General features: G+C 35.2%; 1 long non-coding RNA gene across 1 annotated transcript; it reads left to right on the top strand.

The window, feature by feature from the left end:
* LOC109841431 lies at window positions 823-1,692 on the top strand. The gene is made up of 3 exons (XR_002247273.1): window positions 823-884; window positions 1,471-1,556; window positions 1,653-1,692. It is a non-coding gene; the product is annotated as an uncharacterized LOC109841431 (long non-coding RNA).

Raw genomic sequence — 21,294 nt, forward strand, 5'->3', positions numbered from 1 at the left:
ACCCCCGTACCTCTCAACAAAAATTCCGACTCTAAACCCCCCAAAATTTCCCCTCAATCTCTCAAATCCCTCATCTCAGACTCCTAAGAATCCACCTCAAATCCTTCATCTCATCGTCGTCGTCTTCATCCCCTCAAATCCCTCATCTCAAACCCTAATCTTCCAAGAATTCGCTCCCTCTGGCGCCTCTGCCTCCGACGCCAAGGACCCTAACGCCGACCATGTTGCGCCTCTCTTCATCGGTCCTCCCCCGCGCTCGATCCACCACCGTCCTATCACTGTCCTGCGGCTTCGAGCGCGCCTATGACATCTTCTCCCGGGGCAAGCTAGCGTCTCCGATCCGTCGTCGTCAAACCCTAACTTCACCATCATCACCGGAATCAACCTCAACCACGACGACATCGCCGGTTATCTCTCCGAGGAGCTCGGCCTCCTCTCCAATCCCACGCTGTTTCATATCAACTCAAGTCGATTCTGCGGCAAGATTCCCCACAAGTTCGAAGCTCCTCTTCAAGCTCGACATTAGCAACAATCGATTCGCCGGGAAATTTCCGAGGGTAGTTCTCCGGCTACCATCGTTGAGGTACCTGGATCTGAGATACAATGAGTTCGAGGGCTCACTCCCCAGCGAACTATTCGATAAGAATCTCGATGCGATTTTTATCACTAATATCCATTTCGTTATCAATATCTCGAAAATTTTCTCAATATACAGCTTACAGTACCTCTTGTTTGAAGATTTGAAAAGCCTATACTTGCATTGCTGAGGCACTGCATGTTGTAATTTTATTGAGAACGTCATCTTTTGTGTTTAAACATGCAGAAAGCTTGCTGTAAATGTTCAATGCCTATTTCAGAAGATGACCGTGTGCGACCAAATTTAGGTACAATTACTTCTACTTTCATGATGTTATCTGATATTGAATTTACATATAATAAACTTTGCTGATACGGAAGCGTAGCCAAAAATGATGCTTCTAAATAAAGGGGAAAAAGAGCAAGATGAAGAGTGCTATTTAGTTACCTATCTGTGGTTGTATATTGCTAAATATTAACTACTAATATGTGTGACCTATATGATTTCTACATTGCAGTATCTTGACCATCTTTTTTCTTGTTCAAAATGTTATTTATGACTTTTCGTCTATCTCTGTTTGCTTCTCACTTTCCTAGCTTGTGATTTATGTCGGTATGTATTTGCCAGGGATATTTTTTGAGTGTTCATGAGGATGTAACCAAACAATTTTGATTATCCAAGTTATTTGTTTAATGTAGAGCACTCTTAAGGATTATTGACATGCTCTGAATTATGTTTACCTTTTCTTTGACTCTGCTGGCAACCCATGCCCATTGATGTATTTCTTTTCCTTTCACATTCATATTACTTATATGATTATGAGAATTTGTCTTGTTATTCTTGCTATAGTAATTTTAAACTCGTGAATTCTCTGTTTCTTCAGATATCTACAGCTCTACGTTCTGCTGTTCAAGCATTTCGCAGAGAGGAGGAACAAACCTCAAAAGTGGCTAAAAGAAGAAGAGACAGATTTGAGCAGGTGATTGTCTTGGGATTTTTGTTTTTCCAGCTTTGCATGTAGTAATTTACAGTCCTCTGTTACTTCTTTACAATTTATAAAAAAGTCCTTTTTTAGGATAAATGTAGTCCCAATGATCCATATCCTATGTGTTCTCTGTTTAATCTATTACTACATTTTATCAATTAAACTGACATCCAAAAATTCACAATGATTGCAAACAAATTTCGTTTGCAGATGCCACTTATTGCTAATTTGTTTATGCACTATTTTCTATTGGAAGAAGATTGGAAACAAATTTATCAACCAGGTACACTACCATATATAGTTCACATTGAACCATGGTTTCTGAATGTTGTTGATTGCACTTTTGAGTAATTCCATTCTAAAGCATATAATGTTAATTGCATTTATGTGTTTTTAGGACACAAAATGTATGTACACCTGCTTCATATGATGTAAAGACTACTTAAAGATGTTAGTTCTTTGCAAACTTGAGGAAATTAAGTTTTAGCTAGTATAGTTTTAGTTCTTAACAAATAGAGAAATGTAGAGCATTTTGAATCCCTTGTATTATTAGAAAGTATGTCTATGAAGCTTATTTACTTCAATTTGCATCCCACAAATGGAAAATTATTTTTTGATGTTTTTTCCAAAGACTACTGGAGGGAACTTCAGTCTCATCTTTTCAAATTGTTGGACGAAAGGGATAAATCTGTTTCAATCATCAAGGAGGTTCATACATGCGACTCTTTTTATTCTCAATGCACTCCAAGATGCTTCTTGATTTGTAACCAATGACCATGTCTAACTGTTAACTCGGTAAATTAAATACCATGGAGTAGGAGACCATTCAATTTAAATTCATAATATATATATAGGTTTTACATTGATGGTACTGACCTTAAGCATTTGGAAGCATGAATGCCATTACTCACACATGGACAGTCACAGAATGTGCACGTGCACATAGATCTAAGTTAGAATTTACAAGAATGGAGGCAATTATGCTAGTTTCTTCCCATAAGTACCCAACAGTGTGTTCCATCTTTTCTAGAAGGAAGTGTTGAACATTTTAGGTATCAACAGTATTTCACCTCTTGGAAGATTCTTATTGTGCACCATGTGCAAACTACAACCTCAAACTTGCCTTTTCATGAAGTAGTCAAAGTTGCAGGCATTTTTCCTTCATAATATTACAGTAGATATGAAGGACTTGATTTCTGGGTCTTCTATAGGGTTCATGACTTAACATGTCTTACTATCTGTCAGCATTTGATCTATTACATTAATTTTAGATTTGTGTGGCTAGACTTCCATTTATTGAATATCATGTTCACTTTTTTCACGTAACCTCTTTAATTAATAATAATTACCAACAGGGTAGGATCCCAAGTTTCATACCTTTCAGTGACGTGTTTTGATCAGTTCATGAACTCAATTCCATTCTCTAGCCTCCCTATAGTTAAGATCAAAGTCAGCACAAAAGATTTCCTTGTCGCCAACATTGACAAAATGAAGGTCGCTCTATCATCTAATCAATTGTTTGTGGAAATTACAGTAACACGCATATACTTGTACTATAATTATCTACTTTACATAGCATTGGTAATAATTAACTTCTTATGTGACTAACCTTTGATTGCATGTAATGAACTATGTAGGACATATTGTTTGAAAGTTCGAAACTGGACGTGATTCGGCCTTGTTATGAAGCTGCATTGGGGTTTTATTCACTGGAGGATGTACTCATCGTTGAAATTCCATGTAGAGGTTGCTCCAACTTTTAACATTTGAATGTCCTCTATATAATATAGTAGACCAGTTTGACCATTATTTATGTCTTCTACCGAATTCCTTTTATTAGGCTTTTATTTTTTTAGTTTTCTATTTCTCCCGAACTTATTGCTCTTATCATGCAGCCATGCCAGGACCACCGTCCTCCACTAAGATGCAGTGCTCCTCAGAAGTTGAAAAGCATGTGGGAAAATGGAAGAAGATTGAAAAAGCAGATGTGGAGAACTTGATAAAAAAGAATGCAGGTTAGTGATGATTTGTTTTGCTAAAGGCATTATATTAATTGCTTTGATTTGTTATATTTAGTTTGACATGAAATTATGCTTGTGCATAATAAGTTTGAATTTGACATGTCGCTCCCTTGGGTCCAAAGATATGTAATTACAACATGTCAGACCGTATATTGTAATTTTTGCTATAAGTTGAAGAAACATTTTGAGCAGTTTTTAACAATTGAGGAGGCAATTAAAAACAAACATGAAGCCGTCAAGACTCGGGAAGAATGAGAGTTTCTTTGCACTCATTTTTCTAGTGAAAAGTTTAAGGTACAATATCTTTTTTTTATTTTTCTCCACGCATTACATTTTTACTTTTTTCATTTACTTCTTTCTAATTATATGTCTTAATAATTTTAAATTCGCTCAGAGAAGAATGTTCTTAATAGGTCAAAGTTGACATATCACCACAAAGCTGGGTCAAAATCATTTATGTCACACTAAAGATGATTATATTGATTAGGTTGTAATTGAGAAGTTGCATATGATTGAACTGGATATATTTTTTTTACTTATAGGAACAAATGATAAAGATGCGAGCAGATACCACTCAACCTGTTGGAACTCGAACAATGACAGATGAGAAAATTTGTGCAAAAGTTCTCAAAGTCAAATGAGGCTACATTAAGGGCTGTGGTTTTGGCCCTAGACCACCATCATTAAGGTTCTTTCGTTCTTCAATGAGTGAAATGTTTGAAAAGAATAAAGAGTTGCAAGAACAGCTTCAAGAGACCCAACAACTTGTAGGAACTCAACAACAAAAGATGAATGCGTAAAATAAGGTAATCAAAAGATTGGAGGAGCAAGCCAAAAAGTTTGAGGAGTTTATGGCTAATTTTTCCAGGCAACATCCATCAGCTTAGTATTCTTAGTGAACTTAAACTTGGAGAAATGTTTCTTTGATTGTGTTGCATTTGTTATTATTTTAGACTAGCATTGTTATTTATGAAAGAAACTTGCTTGTTTTATTTATTTTAATTGTTTTGATGTACTGTGGTGATAATTGATGATAATTATTTATATTTTGAGCATTTTTCTCGTAATAGCATTATTATTGCTGAAATAAAATTTCCTCATTATAAGTATACTTCTTACGTCGTCAAAAGAATATTTCATCGTTATAGAGTATATTGCTTACGTCGACAAAAACATATTTCCTCGCTATAGTGATACAACCTATAACGACAAAAGTAATTTTCCTCGCTATAGACCATATAACCTATATCGACAAATATAAATTTCCTCGTAATTGAATTTCTTTGGTGAGGAATACGAGGTACAACCTACAACGACAAATTTAAATTTCCTCGTCTTTGATTCCCTTTACTGAGGAATTGTTTCCACGAGAAAAAGATAAATATAATGAAGAAAATTAATTTCCTCGTTAAAGATTTGCCTTTGGTGAGGAACAGTTTCCTCGCTAAAAGATACTTACAACAACAAAAATAGTTTTTTTAGAACTTTTATTATATATAAATTAAATATTATTCACGTATCATTAGCGAGGAAACTGTAGTTTAGCGATGAAAAAGGTATGAGATTTGGTGAGGAAAAATATCGAGGCTAAAGAGTAACAACGAGAAAAGAATATATTCATCGCAAAAAGGATTTCGCGAGAAATTATAATATTCCTCGCAGAAACTTTTCTTGACCACCCTACCGTGAGGAAATGGTGACCAAAGTTTTTTCCTCGCCAACACACTACGGCGAGGAAATCATGACTTTCAACGACAAACTTGTTCCTCGCGGATTAGCTTTTTTGTTGTAGTGTTAATCTCCATCTTCATCTTCATCATCCAACAAAGAGAAGAAGAGAAAAATTTAAAGTAGTAAAAAAATTATTTTATTAATTGTAACAAAAAGTTACAAATTTGGAAGGCCTTTTTAATTAAGAATAGTCCTCCTCTCCAAAAGGAGTTACAAAAATTTTCACCCCCTCAACCCCTTACTCTCTACCTCTATTTATAGTAAACAACAATGAATGAGAGCCCTTGGATGAAGATTTAAGCCCTAAGGAATCATTTTTAGCCTTTGAGCTTTTGGGCTTGAATTCTTGGACCTTTTGCTTGTTTTCTTCATTAATTCAATGAGCTTTTGCTGAAAGAAGAGATCTTGAGCTTTATTCTTTATTAACCTTCAAATTCTTCCCATAATTACTTCTCCAGCATAGAAATTCAGATCGTGTTTCTTTGTACGAATATTTGTCCATGATATGTTTCGATTTTAGAGATGCCATAAATACAAAAGTTATAGATCTCGTTCTTAGCTTTCTAGAGAATGTTTATTCAGCCAATTCTGAGTTGATACGAAAGAGATATGGCCAACATACCAAACATTACCGAGATATCCAGATTGCATGGTTTGTTTCTTTTTTCACAAAACTTCTTCATTTGTTCATTGATGGTATATTTATTTTTCTTGGGCTTTTTGGCTTGGACTTTTGGACATTTTCTTAACAATTTGGGCTTCAATGCTTCATTAAATATTGAAAGAAATTATTTGGCTTCATGGGCTTCATTCTTTTGCTTTTGGCTTTGGGCTTTGGTGTTAAATCAAGGGGCTTTTGTTGAGAGATGAGAATTTGAGATTTATTCTTCATTAACCTGCAATTAAAGATAAAAACAATTATTAGTGGTATATTTATTCATATCAAATAGATAATAATGGTATAAAATTATAATAAAATATGATTATCATGTATTTCAGCAGTTTGATATACACTATAATTTATTATATATTATAGGTACTTGTTAATATTTTTATTTACACTATTAGATATGATGTATTTTTAAACCAAATGCTTAAACAAGCTTTCCCTATTAATGGCAATGACCCAGCATCACAAACTTTTGATAGGGTTTTTTTTCTATAAGCCCAAAGTTTCATTCCAGTTTATCTTGAAGTTCACCCGCTTATGAAAATGTTTTTTGCCATTAAATACATATTCTTACCCCTATTTATTATCAGATCAATCTAGTTTCAAATATACTAACACAACATATTCCACCTAATTAATTTTAAAGCCACTACATATTTTAATTATTTGGTATATGGTGTAAGGTGGGCTAAATACCCATATTGGTATTTTAATTCTACCCCATTTGCCAAGAAGGTATTTTAAATAAAAAAAAGGCGTTAAGACATTTTAATTGAATAAAATTACCAATTAGGTCATTTTTCTCGTCGGCGACCACTTTTCTGGCGAGAACTCGTCACGTGTATTTTAATTCAACCGGTTTTCTGACGTGGCAGTGGCAGGAAGAATAAGAGTCGATGCATTTTAAAATCCCCCCATTTCTAAAATTGGTAAAATAATTAGCGAAAAATTAGTGGAGAAATTACCGTATAAATAGAACCTCTTTCTCTTGCATCGATCCATGGCCGCGCCGGCGGCAATCTAGTCTGCAGTGATCTTCGTCTTCTCACTCTCTTCTCTCCGAATTCCCATGGCGTTTTCTTCTAGAAGTTCCTAGAATCGGGGGTTTTGGCTGTTTCTGTTAGCGGTAAAGGTAAGATAATTGAGTTGGATCTGAGATCTGGAGTGAATGCGTGGAAGTTTGATATTTGTTTTGAAATTTTTAGGATTCAGGTTGGTTCGTTTTGGACTTAAATTGTGATTAACCCACATCAGCAGCTAAAACCGAGCCACATCAGCAAACCGAGCCACATCATCAGCTAAAACACAGATTAAGTCATCACGTGTCACGCACGTGACAAGTTCTCGCCGGAAAAGTGGTCGCCGACGAGAAAAATGACCTAATTGCTAATTTTAATCAATTAAAATGTCTTAACGCCGATTTTTTTATTTAAAATACCTTCATGACAAATGTGGTTGAATTAAAATACCAATATGAGTATTTAGCCGTGTAAGGTGCTATAATTTTATAATATGCTATATTTTCTTGTCCTAAATGGCGGGACATACAATGTAGTTCAAATCAAATGCTTAATGTGTCATTGTTACAAAAGAAAGAACCTTTGTAGGCCTGAGAAGCCAGGTAACCCATTGCAAGGAGCATGGTATAGCCCAACTTGCCCCATTACAGTTTCACAAAAAATAAGTGAAGGAACTAGTATTTGTACTTTATATTGGAGCTTCAAGCGTAGGCCTGTTTGTAAGAGGCCCCAAGAGTAACTGAGAATCATTTATATGTCTTTATTATTCGTCCACTGGGCCAAGTGCATCAACGATTTCGTTGTTGAGGTGCATATTTTGGGATCATAAATCAAGGGTTTATGTGGCCCAGCCCAAGACGTACTTCTCTTGGGTCTTATGCTAAGCCCACGGTTCCTGCACTCGCCTCAATCCTGTCCTTTGCAAAGGGCCCGTTTAGATAATGGAAGTATTAGAAGTAAGAAGTAGGTTATAGAAGTAACTTTCAATGCTATGAAGTAGGAAGTAGTGGAAATAATATTTTTTTTAATTGTTTCATATATTTTTAGAAGTAAGAGAAGTAGAGTTTCTTCCTCTTCATTTACTTTTTTTGTTTGAATAACATTTGAAAATATTATTAGGAAGTAATTTTATCAATGAAAAGTTGTTAGAAGTAACAAATAAAGGAAATATTAATAAAAAAAATTATTTATGTCATAATTAATATGCATTTCAACTACTTCCGAGCTATTTCTGAGTATTGAGGATTGGAAAAATATTTTGAAAGTAAGGATGACACGTAGGCGCCATATAAGCATTTATAGAAGTATTGGAAGTAAGTTTTTAAGAGAACCAAACACATTTTTTTGCTTGGAAGTAGCAGAAGTAGCCTCTACTTTTTTTACTTCAGCTACTTCATAATTACTTCCGTGCAAACAAACAGGCAAACTTTCACGGTATATATGTGCACTTCCGGATTCCTTATTCATTGCCATGATCATTGGGATAATAATGTAAACTGCCTCCTGACTCCTTCACACCATATTTTTTTTAATATTATATAGTTTTCCTATATTCAATTTGTATCCGTACTTATATCTACTTATACATTCTCATGCATACTGTAAAAATATCCGATTTTACCAAAACTTCCCAAGTTTAGGGGATTTGCAAAATTTACTCAACTATTTTCTCATAGTCAATGCTATATATGTTTTTTAGTTGTACTCCTTGGCAACTAATAAATGACCCTTTATGAGAGAAATTGTCCCATAAAAATTAAACTTTATTGTACAAACTCAGTTACCATCAGCACAATTCTTTCATAGTGGAAACTAACACCAAGGTTAAAGTTTCATTTTGCACAAGTGCAATTATTTTTTGTTGCACATCATGTCTCCATCTGGGTGCAAAATATCGTCATACCCAGCTTATTAGTCTCACATATCAGGAAATTATGAAAATATTAATGCATGGAATTATAATGTGACTTATGAGAATCAAGCATAACAATGACTAGTCATCGTCTCCATTTAAATGTCGGTTTACTCCATCTTCCTCTATCATTTTATTGTTGGATTTAATCTAATAAATCTAATTATGGGCACATATGATTAATCAATGTGTATTGCTATTTTTTAGGATAACCCACTAAAGTGATCAATCAAGTTGGGTTAATGGGTATTTAAATAAGTCATGGGGTTATATGTGCAGATACCAGGTTGTAATTGTGATTTGTTGAGGGGCCAAATTACAAAAGTACAACATGTATAAATAAGGGGTTATGGTCCCTAATCTAGGGTAACATTCTCTAATTCTCTTCACCCCCATCTAAAGGAGAAATTCGGCTATAGAGAAACCCTAAGGTTAGAAGATCCAAAACTCATCTCAGGTTCATCTATGGATTCAGGTATAAGCTTCCGCTCTTTATGATTATTGTTAATCTCTTCGAATTAATCATGGCTTTATGGTTTTAGATCTTAAGTTCTTCATTAGATCTAACAAGTGGTATCAGAGCCACCTTTGATTAATTCTTAGGGATTTAAGTTTTAAAATTGGGTTTTTGATCTTAAATCTCTGGTTTTTTGGATTAAGTTTTGTTCACGGATGAACAGTAACAGCTGTTGAAATTTTTTGAATGAACAGTAAATTCACCGTGAACAGTAACTTTTTGGGATTTTTTGGATTTTTCTTCGATTTTTTCTTGGATATGGATCACGAAATTTTTTTCGATTCTAGATCTAGATTTGAAAATAAAATCGATGAATCTTTGGATTTTTAGGGTTTGATCTTTGGTCCCATGCTCCTCACCGACGAAGTTTCGCTAGTGGCCTCGCCCTCGACTCCGACGGCGGCGTCAGGAAACCCTAGGGTTTCGACCTCTTGGGTGCCAGAGTAATGGCGGCAGCGGTTTTAGTTTGAAACCCTAAGGGTTCGTGTGTGAACACATGGCGAAATTTAAGGAGGTGGTTACCTCAAATTTTGGCGAGGCTTGAAAGCTTCAAACGAACCTCGCGTTCGTTCTCAATTTTATCGAACTTCGCGTTCGTTCTCAGTTGAGCATCACGCTCAATTTTAACGAACCTCGCGTTCGTTCTTAAGGTGAGCCTCGCGCTCAGGATTAAGGTGAGCATCGCGCTTAATTTAAACGAACTTCGCGTTCGTTCTCAGGTGAGCCTCGCGCTCAATTCAAGTTAAGCCTCACGCTCAGTTCTCAGGTGAGCCTCGCGCTCAGTTCAAGTTGAGCCTCACACTCAAGTCTCAGGTGAGCCTCACGCTCAATCCAAGTTGAGCCTCGCGCTCAGTTATCAGGTGAGCCTCGCGCTCAGTTCTTAGGTGAGCCTCGCGCTCAATTCAAGTTGAACTTCGCGTTCATTTTTTTAAATGAACCTCACGTTCGTTCTCAAGTCGAACCTCACGTTCTTTTTCCAACGAACCTCGCGTTTGTTCTCAAGTTGAACCCTGTGTTCATTTTTAGTTGAACCTCGCGTTCATTTTTCAAACGAACCTCACGTTCGTTCTCAAGTTGAACATCATGTTCATTTTCAGACGAACCTCGCGTTCATGCTTAAGTGAGTCTCGTACTCAATACAGTCGAACCTCGCGTTCGAAGTCAAGCGAACTTTGTGTTCACTATGGTTAAGCCTTGGCTTTTCATGGGTCCACTTTGGTATACTTAATTTATTCAATTAAGTTATGGGCCCTAATTAAGCTGTGAGACCCCAATTAAGTTTTTTTGGAAATTCAGTTGATTTAAATTAAAATTTTTTAATTTAAATCTAATTTGTTTTTTTAATCAATTATTTAATTCAAATATTATGACACTAAGGTATTAAGGTTGTTTCTCACTCCAATTGATTAATTAAAACAAGAAGTTGCCAAAGTAACCTCTCTTGTGTAGATTGTTCATGAGGAATATGAGATTTTTGTGTGTATGCTTTCGTGTAAATATTTTATCGGCCCAAAGGAATGTTAATATTTATTTAGACTGTATACACATCTGCGATGATAAGCGTGTGATAATTATAAGGTTTTACATGTGAATAATGAATCGATCCAAAGATAGTTTCATTATTTGACATGAGTTATTGTCAATGTTTGATCATTGCAACAAGGTATCACTTACAAGTTAATATTACTGTCCAAAGACTTGATATTAATGTTGTGCCAGATATCTTGGATGGGATTTGTCATTATTTGAATTTTTGGTTATTGATGTGAGCATTTTTTTGTTTTATTTCAGCTAATGCATCTGCTGCAACAATTTCTGCTAACATCAACTCAATTCCCATGCTAAATGGGACAAACTTCAAGGTTTGGAAAGAAAACATATTAATTGTTCTTGGCTGCATGGATCTTGACTATGCATTAAGAACTGAACAACCCCAACCTCTCAATGCGGATAGCACTCCTGATGCAAAGAAGGAGCATGAGAAGTGGGAGCGTTCAAATCGCATGAGTCTTATGATCATTAAGCGCGGCGTTCCGGAAGCCTTCAGGGGCATAGAATCCGAAGGGATTACTAAGGCTAAAGATTTCCTTGCTGAAATTGAGAAATGTTTTGCGAAAAACGATAAGGTAGAAACAAGCACGCTGTTAGCACGCTGTTAGCTCGCTTGATTTCAATGAAATATAAGGGCAAAGGAAATATCAGGGAGTATATTATGGAAATGTCTCATATTGCTTCAAAGCTTAAGGCACTTAAACTCGATCTTTGTGATGAGTTATTGGTGCATCTGGTTTTGTTGTCTCTTCCTGCACAATTCAATCAGTTTAAGGTCAGTTATAACTGCCAAAAGGAGAAATGGACTCTAAATGAGCTCATTTCATACTGTGTGCAAGAAGAAGACAGGTTGAAGCAAGATAAGACAGAAAGTGCTCATTTGGCCTATGCCTCTAAGGATAAGGGCAAGAAAAGGAAGAATGATAAGGAAGCTGCTAAGGGTCCAGTTGAGAAGAAACAACATAAGGATAATCAGGGTTGTTTCTTCTGTAAGAAGCCTGGACATGTAAAGAAGGACTGTACAAAATATCACGCCTGGCGTGATAATAAGGGTACGTTCCTTGCTTTGGTCTGTTCTGAGGTTAATTTAGCTTCAGTACCTAGAAACACTTGGTGGTTAGACTCTGGTGCTACTACTCACATAAGTGTTTCTATGCAGTGTTGCCTGAGCTACCGAAAGCCAAGTGATGTTGAAAGACACATCTTTGTGGGTGACGGACAATCGGTAGATGTGGAAGCAATTAGGCACTTTAAGTTGTTGTTAGGAACTGGTTCTTATTTGGATTTGAAAGATACTTTTGTAGTACCGTCTTTTAGACGGAATTTAATTTATGTTTCTATATTGTACAAATCAGGTTATTCTTGTTCATTTGGAAACAATAAATTTAGTTTATCTTTTAATTCAAATGTTGTGGGAACCGATTACTTAAGTACTTATGACAACTTATATTTGCTCGATACAATTGTTTCTTATAATGAATCCTTGCATGTGGAATCACGTGGTACTAAGCGTAAATTAAATAAGGAAAATTCGGCGACATTATGGCATAAGCGCTTAGGTCATATCTCAAAAGGTAGAGTTGAGCGTCTTGTGTCTGATGGCATTTTGGATTCCCTTGATTTTTCGGACTTCGACGTATGTGTTGAATGTATCAAGGGAAAACAGACCAAAGTGAAAAGATTAGGTGCCAACAGATCTTCGGATGTCTTAGAATTGATACATACGGATATTTGTGGGCCATTCCCTACGGAATCCTGGAATGGTCAACAATATTTTATATCATTCATAGACGATTACTCACGTTATGGGCACCTATATCTTATTCATGAAAAATCTGAGTCTCTGGACATGTTCAAAGCCTATAAAGCTGAAGTTGAGAATCAACTCAACAGAAGAATTAAAACCGTTAGATCTGATCATGGTGGTGAGTACTACAGCAGATATGATGGTTCAGGTGAACAACGTCCAGGACCGTTTGCTAGATACCTAGAGGAATGTGGTATCGTCCCACAGTACACTATGCCAGGTTCACCTAACATGAATGGTGTAGCTGAAAGACGAAACATGACTCTTAAGGATATGGTAAGAAGTATGATTGCTCATTCTTCTTTACCAGAGTCACTCTGGGGAGAAGCACTTAAGACAGCAGCTTACATTTTGAATAGAGTACCAAGTAAAGCAGTTGCTAAAACACTTTATGAGCTTTGGACTGGTCGAAAGCTCAGTTTAAAGCATTTACGTATTTAGGGATGTCCAGCTGAGGTAAGGCCTTATAGGCCAAATGAAAAGAAATTGGACTCCAAAACAGTTAGCAGCTACTTTATTGGGTACTTTGAACGCTCTAGGGGCTATAAGTTTTATGATCCCACACTAAGGAATATTTTTGAGATGGGAACATCAACATTCTTTGAGGATGTTGAGTTTGGGGGGAGAAATAAGGTTAGAGACATTAGTTTTGAGGAGGAATTGGCTTAAGATCTAATCCATACAGTTACTTTTGACAATATTCAGGTTCCTATACCTGTTGTTGCTCAAGAAGTAAATCCGGAACCTCAAGATGATAATGTTGAACAACTCCCTGTTCCAGAAGAATAAACTCAACAACCTCAAGAACCAGTGCCACTACGGAGATCCACGAGAGAAAGGAGAAATGCTATTTCGGATGATTATATTATATTTCTTCAAGAACATGAGGAAAGTAGTGGAATGTTGGAAGATGATCCAATCAACTTCTCTCAGGCCATAAAAAGTTCTAACTCTCAACAGTGAATTGATGCTATGAATGAAGAGTACAAGTCTATGCAAGACAATAAGGTTTGGGAACTTGTCCCATTACCAGAAGGTGCAAAACCAATTGGTTGTAAATGGATTTTTAAAACCAAGCGGGATGCAAATGGTAATGTGGAGAGGTATAAGGCACGTCTTGTGGCTAAAGGCTATACTCAAAAGGAAGACATTGATTATACAGAGACTTTCTCTCCGGTTTCATCGAAAGATTCTTTCAGAATAATCATGGAACTTGTTGCTCATTATGATCTTGAGTTACATTAGATGGATGTTAAAACTGTATTTCTCAATGGCAACATTGATGAGATGATCTATATGGTGCAACCAGAAAACTTTGTGTCGGGAGACCCAAAGAATATGGTTTGCAAATTAAGGAAATCCATCTATGGACTCAAGCAAGCTCCTCGTCAATGGTATCATAAGTTTCAACAAATAATTATCTCATTTGGTTTTGAGATGAACATTGTTGATGACTGTGTATATTACAAGTTCAGTGGGAGTAAGTATATTTTTCTGGTTCTGTATGTGGATGACATCTTGCTTGCCACTAATGATATAGGCATGTTGCACGAAACCAAGAGATTTCTATCAAAGAATTTTGAGATGAAAGATCTTGGGGACGCCTCTTTTATATTAGGGATCCAGATACATCGAGATCGCTCTCGGGGTATTCTTGGATTATCACAAAAGAGCTATATCGATAAGGTACTTAAAAGGTTTGGCATGCAAGATTGCAGACCAGGTGACACCCCTGTTGCTAAAGGAGACAAGTTTAGTCTCAATCAGTGCCCTAAAGGTAACCTTGAAATTCAGGAAATGCAGAAGATTCCTTATGCTTCGGCTGTAGGAAGTCTAATGTATGCTCAGGTATGTACGCGTCCGGATATTGCGTACATTGTTGGGATGTTAGGCAGATACTTAAGCAACCCTGGTATGGATCATTGGATAGCAGTCAAAAGGGTTATGAGGTATCTTCAGAAAACAAAAGATTACATGCTCACATACAGAAAATCAGAGAAATTAGAGGTCATTGGGTATTCGGACTCTGATTTTGCTGGATGCCAAGATAGCAGGAAGTCTACATCAGGCTACATTTATATGTTAGCAGGAGGAGCTATATCATGGAAAAGTGTCAAACAAACACTAGTAGCTTCCTCCACTATGGCAGCAGAATTTGTAGCTTGCTATGAGGCATCCAATCAGGGAATATGGCTGCGAAATTTTGTCACGGGACTGCGCATTTTGGAAAATGTTGAAAGACCACTAAGGCTATATTGTGACAATAAATCTGCAGTAATGTATTCCAATAACAACAGGAGCTCAACTAAGTCAAAACATATTGACATTAAGTTCCTGGTTGTGAAAGAAAGGGTACAGAGTGGACAGATATCCATAGAGCACATTGGGACAAACTCCATGATAGCTGATCCTCTTACTAAGGGATTGCCACCTAAGGTCTTTCATGAGCATACTGCTCATATGGGTGTGGTATTATTTGAGGATATTATGTTTTAGTGGGAGTTTGTAATTGTGGTGCTTTATGTTTGGTTGTATTGTCTGATCAGAATAAAGTATTCAGTTAAGACACTCTGTTACATTATGTTTGGTTTTGACCTCACTAAAGAGGACCAGTTGAAAATAGACATGTACTGATCACATTGCATGTAATTTTTATGCTGCACATCCATGATTGATCTAAGTCGTTTGATTGTATTGGTATATGTGACCATTGATGGGTCGAGTCACAATAAATGTGACGAATGCCGCTTTGATCCTATATTGATATAGTCAATGGACGAGATTGTTCGGAAATACCTTTTCAGTGATAGCAATTTTGAGCTCAGAAGGTTATACACAATTTAAGGAATCATATGGTGCCCAAGTGGGAGATTGTTGGATTTAATCTAATAAATCTAATTGTGGGAACATATGATTAATCAATGTGTATTGCTATTTTTTAGGATAACCCACTAAAGTGATCAATCAAGTTGGGTTAATGGGTATTTAAATAAGTCATGGGGTTATATGTGCAGATACCAGGTTGTAATTGTAATTTGTTGAGGGGCCAAATTATAAAAATACAACATCTATAAATAAGGGGTTATGGTCCCTAATCTAGGGTAACATTCTCTAATTCTCTTCACCCCCATCTAAAGGAGAAATTCGGCTATAGAGAAACCCTAAGGTTAGAAGATCCAAAAACTCATCTCAGGTTCATCTATGGATTCAGGTATTAGCTTTTGCTCTTTATGATTATTGTTAATCTCTTCGAATTAATCATGGCTTTATGGTTTTAGATCTCAAGTTCTTCATTAGATCTAACATTGATCTCCAGCCACCATCTTCATCTATACTCCTACCATTGTCTCAGAGATGATCACTTGCCATCTTTGTTGGTTGAGAAGAGGGAGGGATTATGGGTTTTTGTTGTGGGTGCTTTTTTGTTGGGAGGGCTAGCGCACGTACGTAGAGTTAATTAAATTTAATTTTATCCGAGCTAAATTTTAACAGAAAATACTACCATGCAGGTGTTACAATTTCTTCTAGTTTAATATTATTTGTTCATCTGTCCACAAATAGTGATAGTTTTCACGACTCATTCTCTTAATTAAATAGATGATCTTCCTTTGAGATAGTATCTATAATAAGCACTGATAGTAAATAAATAAAACCAAAGTTGTAAGTGCACAATTATCAAGTTATAGTATAAAAAACATCGATCCCTTGAGAAAGATGTTGTAATGAATAATCCAAATTGATTCTTAGAGTTGTGTGTGTGGACAATTAAGAGTGATAATGTGAATGTGGAGAGATATGAGAAAAATATGATTATTTATAAATAAAATAAGCTAGATTAGGAGGGGAGTAAGAAAGATGAAGAAATTAGAGCAAAATAAAATCAAGAAAACAAATAAAGTAAAATTAAGAATAAAGAAAAAAATCACAACAAGTAAAAAGATGGAGGAAATCAACTAGAGAAATGAGGAATCTAGATATAAATCGACTAGCTGAATTCATTTAAGATTTATGAACTATTCTCTTTTTATCACATTTTACTTTAGATTTATTAAGCAAAAACTAACAAACTACTTAAGAAAAACATAACCTATCGAATTATCGTCCAAGTAAAATCAACATTCATGAAAAGAATAGCAACTAGATATTAATTCTAGAATTCATGAGTATAACCTATCAAATCATTCAAGATAATAATAAATTATCAAATTCTTTTTTACTAATTAGTTCTCTAGTTGGTTATCCTAAACATGACCATTTGAAGTACAAGAGAGCAATCTACAAATCATAAAAGAAATCAAACTAGTTTCCTATAATCTTAGAATTCCTACAGGATTTTAGTTACCCATTTTGGAAAATAAAGAGATAAAATCTAAACTAGAAATCATGAAAAAAGAGAATAAAAATACAAGGAAAAAAATAAAAACTAACTAAAAAAGTAAGAATAATAATAAGTAAATAAAGATATGAACTATGAGCATAAAAGTAAATCTAGAATATAAAAATAAAAATACAAGAAAGTAAATCTATACCACCAAATAAAAATATGAGAAAACAATAAAAATAATGAACATGAAAGTAAATTTACTCTAGGAAGCATCAAAACAAACCTAATCTACCGAAAGAAAATAAAATCTTAAAACATAAATATCTAAGTATAAACAAAAGAGAAAAATAAAAACTTACATTGCAAGAGGGTTCTAACCCCTTGAAGGTAAATCTCCATCTTCATCTTTAACTTCATAAACCAATAAAGAGAAGAAAATTTTTTGCCAAGGAAATATTTTTATTAATGGCAAACAAAGTTTATAATTTTGGAATATCTTCTCAATTAAGAGTAATTATCCTCTCCAAATGGAGTCTTTACAAAAAATTTCACACTTCAAATGGAATGTATTCTCAATTAAGGTCCCTCACTCTCTACCCCTATTTATAGAGCATTACAATCAACATTAGCCCTTAGATTAAACATAATGCCCAAGTTATACAAATTCAGCCTTTAATTCATAACTGCTTACTATGTATCGATATTGGTACCGATATTGGTATCAATACCCATATCAATGTATGTATCGATACTAGTATCGATACTAGTACTGGTAGTGGTATCAATACTGTTGGCCTTCTTGTTTTGATGATGTTTAATAAACAATTTACTTCTAATGTTGTTTGTCTAGTATTTGTGTTTTCGTATTTATTCTAGGCAAACAACGAGTTGGAGGATGGATGGAATTGCGCATTCACGAACATATCCAATGGAGGTTGGCAGAATTATGGAGTGAAGCCTATGCAATTCAAATTGAAGATCCAAGTTCAAGATTCATCCGCAAGATTACCAAGTCAAGCTTATTGAAGATCAAGATTGCTTGGGTAACATTTAGTTTAGGTGTTATATTATGTGTGTTGGTACTTTAAGCTCAATATAATATGCACACATATTTTATTGGTTTCTTTGTATATATATATATAGTTATATATATATATATATACATAAGTTAAGTTTTGGTTTCTATGTATATTTAGTTATATATATACATACTTGGTTTTGAGTTTTCAAGTTTTAATATGAAACAATCGAATACAATTGAAAATTCATTTCTTATTTCATACTTATATGCATATATATGATTTCATCAATATCAATTTTATTTAGTTCATGAAATCATATTTATTGTTTTGAAAAGTTTGCAAAATATGCAATTTTGTGAAAATATTGTATTCTCTATTTTTGGACTTAACAATAATCATATACATCTTTTATTAAGTCCACAAAATTATTTTGTATTATTTCAAAACATGGTTAAGCTAAAATGTCAAAACTCATATGTTCACATTTTCATGTTTTGGACTATTTTACAAAATGATGATATTTTTTATTTGGGAGATCTTTTCTGAAAACCAGTTTTTATAGCATGTGTATTATCATGTCTACAATCATTTCTCAAAGTTTTATATTTTTTGGAATATATTTGATAGTTTTAAAAAGGGTTTCAAAATCATTAAACTGTGTCTAAACTGTTATTTTCTTATGTCAGTTTGCGCGCCTGTGTCTTTTGCTGAGTGGGCTACAGAAACATTCACGGTCGACCGTCAGCTTGAAAATTCTCACGATCGACCGTCACGGTTGACCGTAAAAGTCTTTAGAAATTTTTCGAGCCTCGAAAGTGGCTCCCCCCCCCCCCCCCCCGACCGCCGTTCACTCCAACGGTTATTTTGGTACAAAATCAGATTTCTGATTCTTGGGCTTTTTGGTCTTTTCCTTTGGGGTTTTGGCTGAGATTTTGGGAGGCTATATATACCCCCTTGCTCTCATCTTTCATGTATAACTAAGAGAATATTTTAAAGAAGTTTTAAAAGAGTTTAAGTTTGGTTTAAGTTTGTTTAAGAAGCTTTTAAGCATTTGGAAGTTTGAGTTTGTGAAATCAATTTCACAAGAGCTTGAGAAGATCATCTATTAGTGTTTGGGCATCTAACTATTCTCCCTCTACCTCTTGATCTATTGAGAAGTTTTCTAAACTCTATTTCTAGCTTTACATCTATTTGTTTGATTATCATTTTATTAAAGCTAGTTTTATGTTGAGTTTAGTTGATTTGATTTCACTCATTGTTTACATACACCCACTTGAGCTTATTGTATTTGCATACATTGTATATTTGGGTTGGTAAGAGTTGTAACTATTGAGTGTGAGCTTTCATTGTGTTCTCATCCATATTAGAGAACAATCATTTATTGTATTTGTGCTTATTATGAGATTTACTTTATAATACACTTGTACACTGAGAAAAGTGTGTGACGAGAGTCGGGGATCGTCCCAAGAGGAGTGGCGTCGGTTGACAAACCTAGAGAGAGGTTGTATCTGAGCACTTGAAGAAGACACGTCTAGGTCCAACACTTGAGAGGGTGTAGAGTGGGATTACAAGAGTGGTGATTGTAAAGTTTTCGGTTAGCTAGAAAACCGAGTGTGAGGTGTAAACGTTATTCGGGTAAGCGTAGAAAACCCGGTTATGTTAGTGGATTTCTTCCCGGGAGTGGGGAGCGAAGACGTAGGACGAAAGGTCCGAACTCCATGATTATTTGATTGTGTTTGTGTGTGCTTTGGCGTTCATTTATATTTGTGCTTATTGCTCATATCGCCATTGTCTCATTAGTTAGTTTGTCCACTTCTTTGTTTATATTATTTACCCTTGTGTTGTTTATATATCCTTGCTTATATATTTATAATATCTCATTGCTAGGATATATTCATTAGTTCATATTGCCTATCCTAGCTCATGTATCTTGTTGTATTTTATACTTGTTAGGATAACTTGTTAATTAGTTTTAATTAGCATAAAATCAGATTAGATTAGCATAAGACCCTAATCACCCCCCTCTAGGGTCTGGCAAATACTAGTATAGGTAATCTAACATTCTAAATGGCTTCGTCTCGTCTAGATAGATGATTTTTATATATTATATGTTAGATTTCGCCTTCCAAATTGGGAGATAATGCTGTTTTTTTTACAGCGGGTTATTTTGAACATGAATTTGATTTGATTTTTTTAAATTGGATTCTTGTCAAGGCTACTTGGCTTGATCATATGCTTCAATATCGGTGGTAAAACCTTTTTAGTGTTTGTTCATGAGGCGAAGAAAAAGACTCGGGGGAATTAGAATTTTCGGCGGAATACTTGTAATGAAATGGAGGGAAAGTTTCACCGATGGGAAGAAAATAGCGTTTGTTCATTGGCAGAATACTTGTAAGGAAATCGATGACTTGAGATTAAGTAGAGTATGTAAAGTTATATATTGTTGTTATTTTACGATAATAAGTTTGGTGTTAAGATTATGAGTTGGTGGTGAAGGAAGGTTACGTGTTGGTTTTGAAGGTTACGAGTTGGTTGTGAAGGTTACGAGTTGATTGTGAAGGTTACAACTTGTTTGTGATGGTTACACGTTAGTTGTGAAGGTTACACATTGGTTGTGAATGTTACGAGTTTGTCGTGAAGGTGACAAGTTGGTTATGAAGGTTACGTGTTGGTTACGAAGGTTACGTGTCAATGCTACGTCACCAATTTTAATTATTTGGAGCGTGACTTGGCTGGCAATGCAACCATACGGTCATATTCACGCCTTTGATAATCTTGTGCACAAATATATTACCCAAAAGAGCTACTACATAAAGCATGTAACTAAGATAACAAAGAAAATAGATTAATAAAGAAATCTCTAACAAAGATAGAGTTCTCTTACATGTCCACAACTATCCAAGTAGGAAAAAGAAAAATACATCATAGTCTGAAGGACTACAAGTGATTACAGGAAAAGTCTAAAACAAATGATTGCCTAAATAACTGAAGTTGAGAGAGTGAAAGGAAAGAAGGTGATCCCTGCCACTGGGCCTGATCCTCAACGTACTTCGGTCCTGCTAAAAAAGAACACTTCCCGAGTCTGGGGCATGCAAACCCTAGGGGAGTTAGAAAATTCCCAACAAGCTTGCAAAATGAGGAAATTGTGCATGTGTGAT

This window comes from Asparagus officinalis, chromosome 5, assembly GCF_001876935.1.
Source record: "Asparagus officinalis chromosome 5, Aspof.V1, whole genome shotgun sequence".
Taxonomy (NCBI): Eukaryota; Viridiplantae; Streptophyta; class Magnoliopsida; order Asparagales; family Asparagaceae; genus Asparagus; species Asparagus officinalis.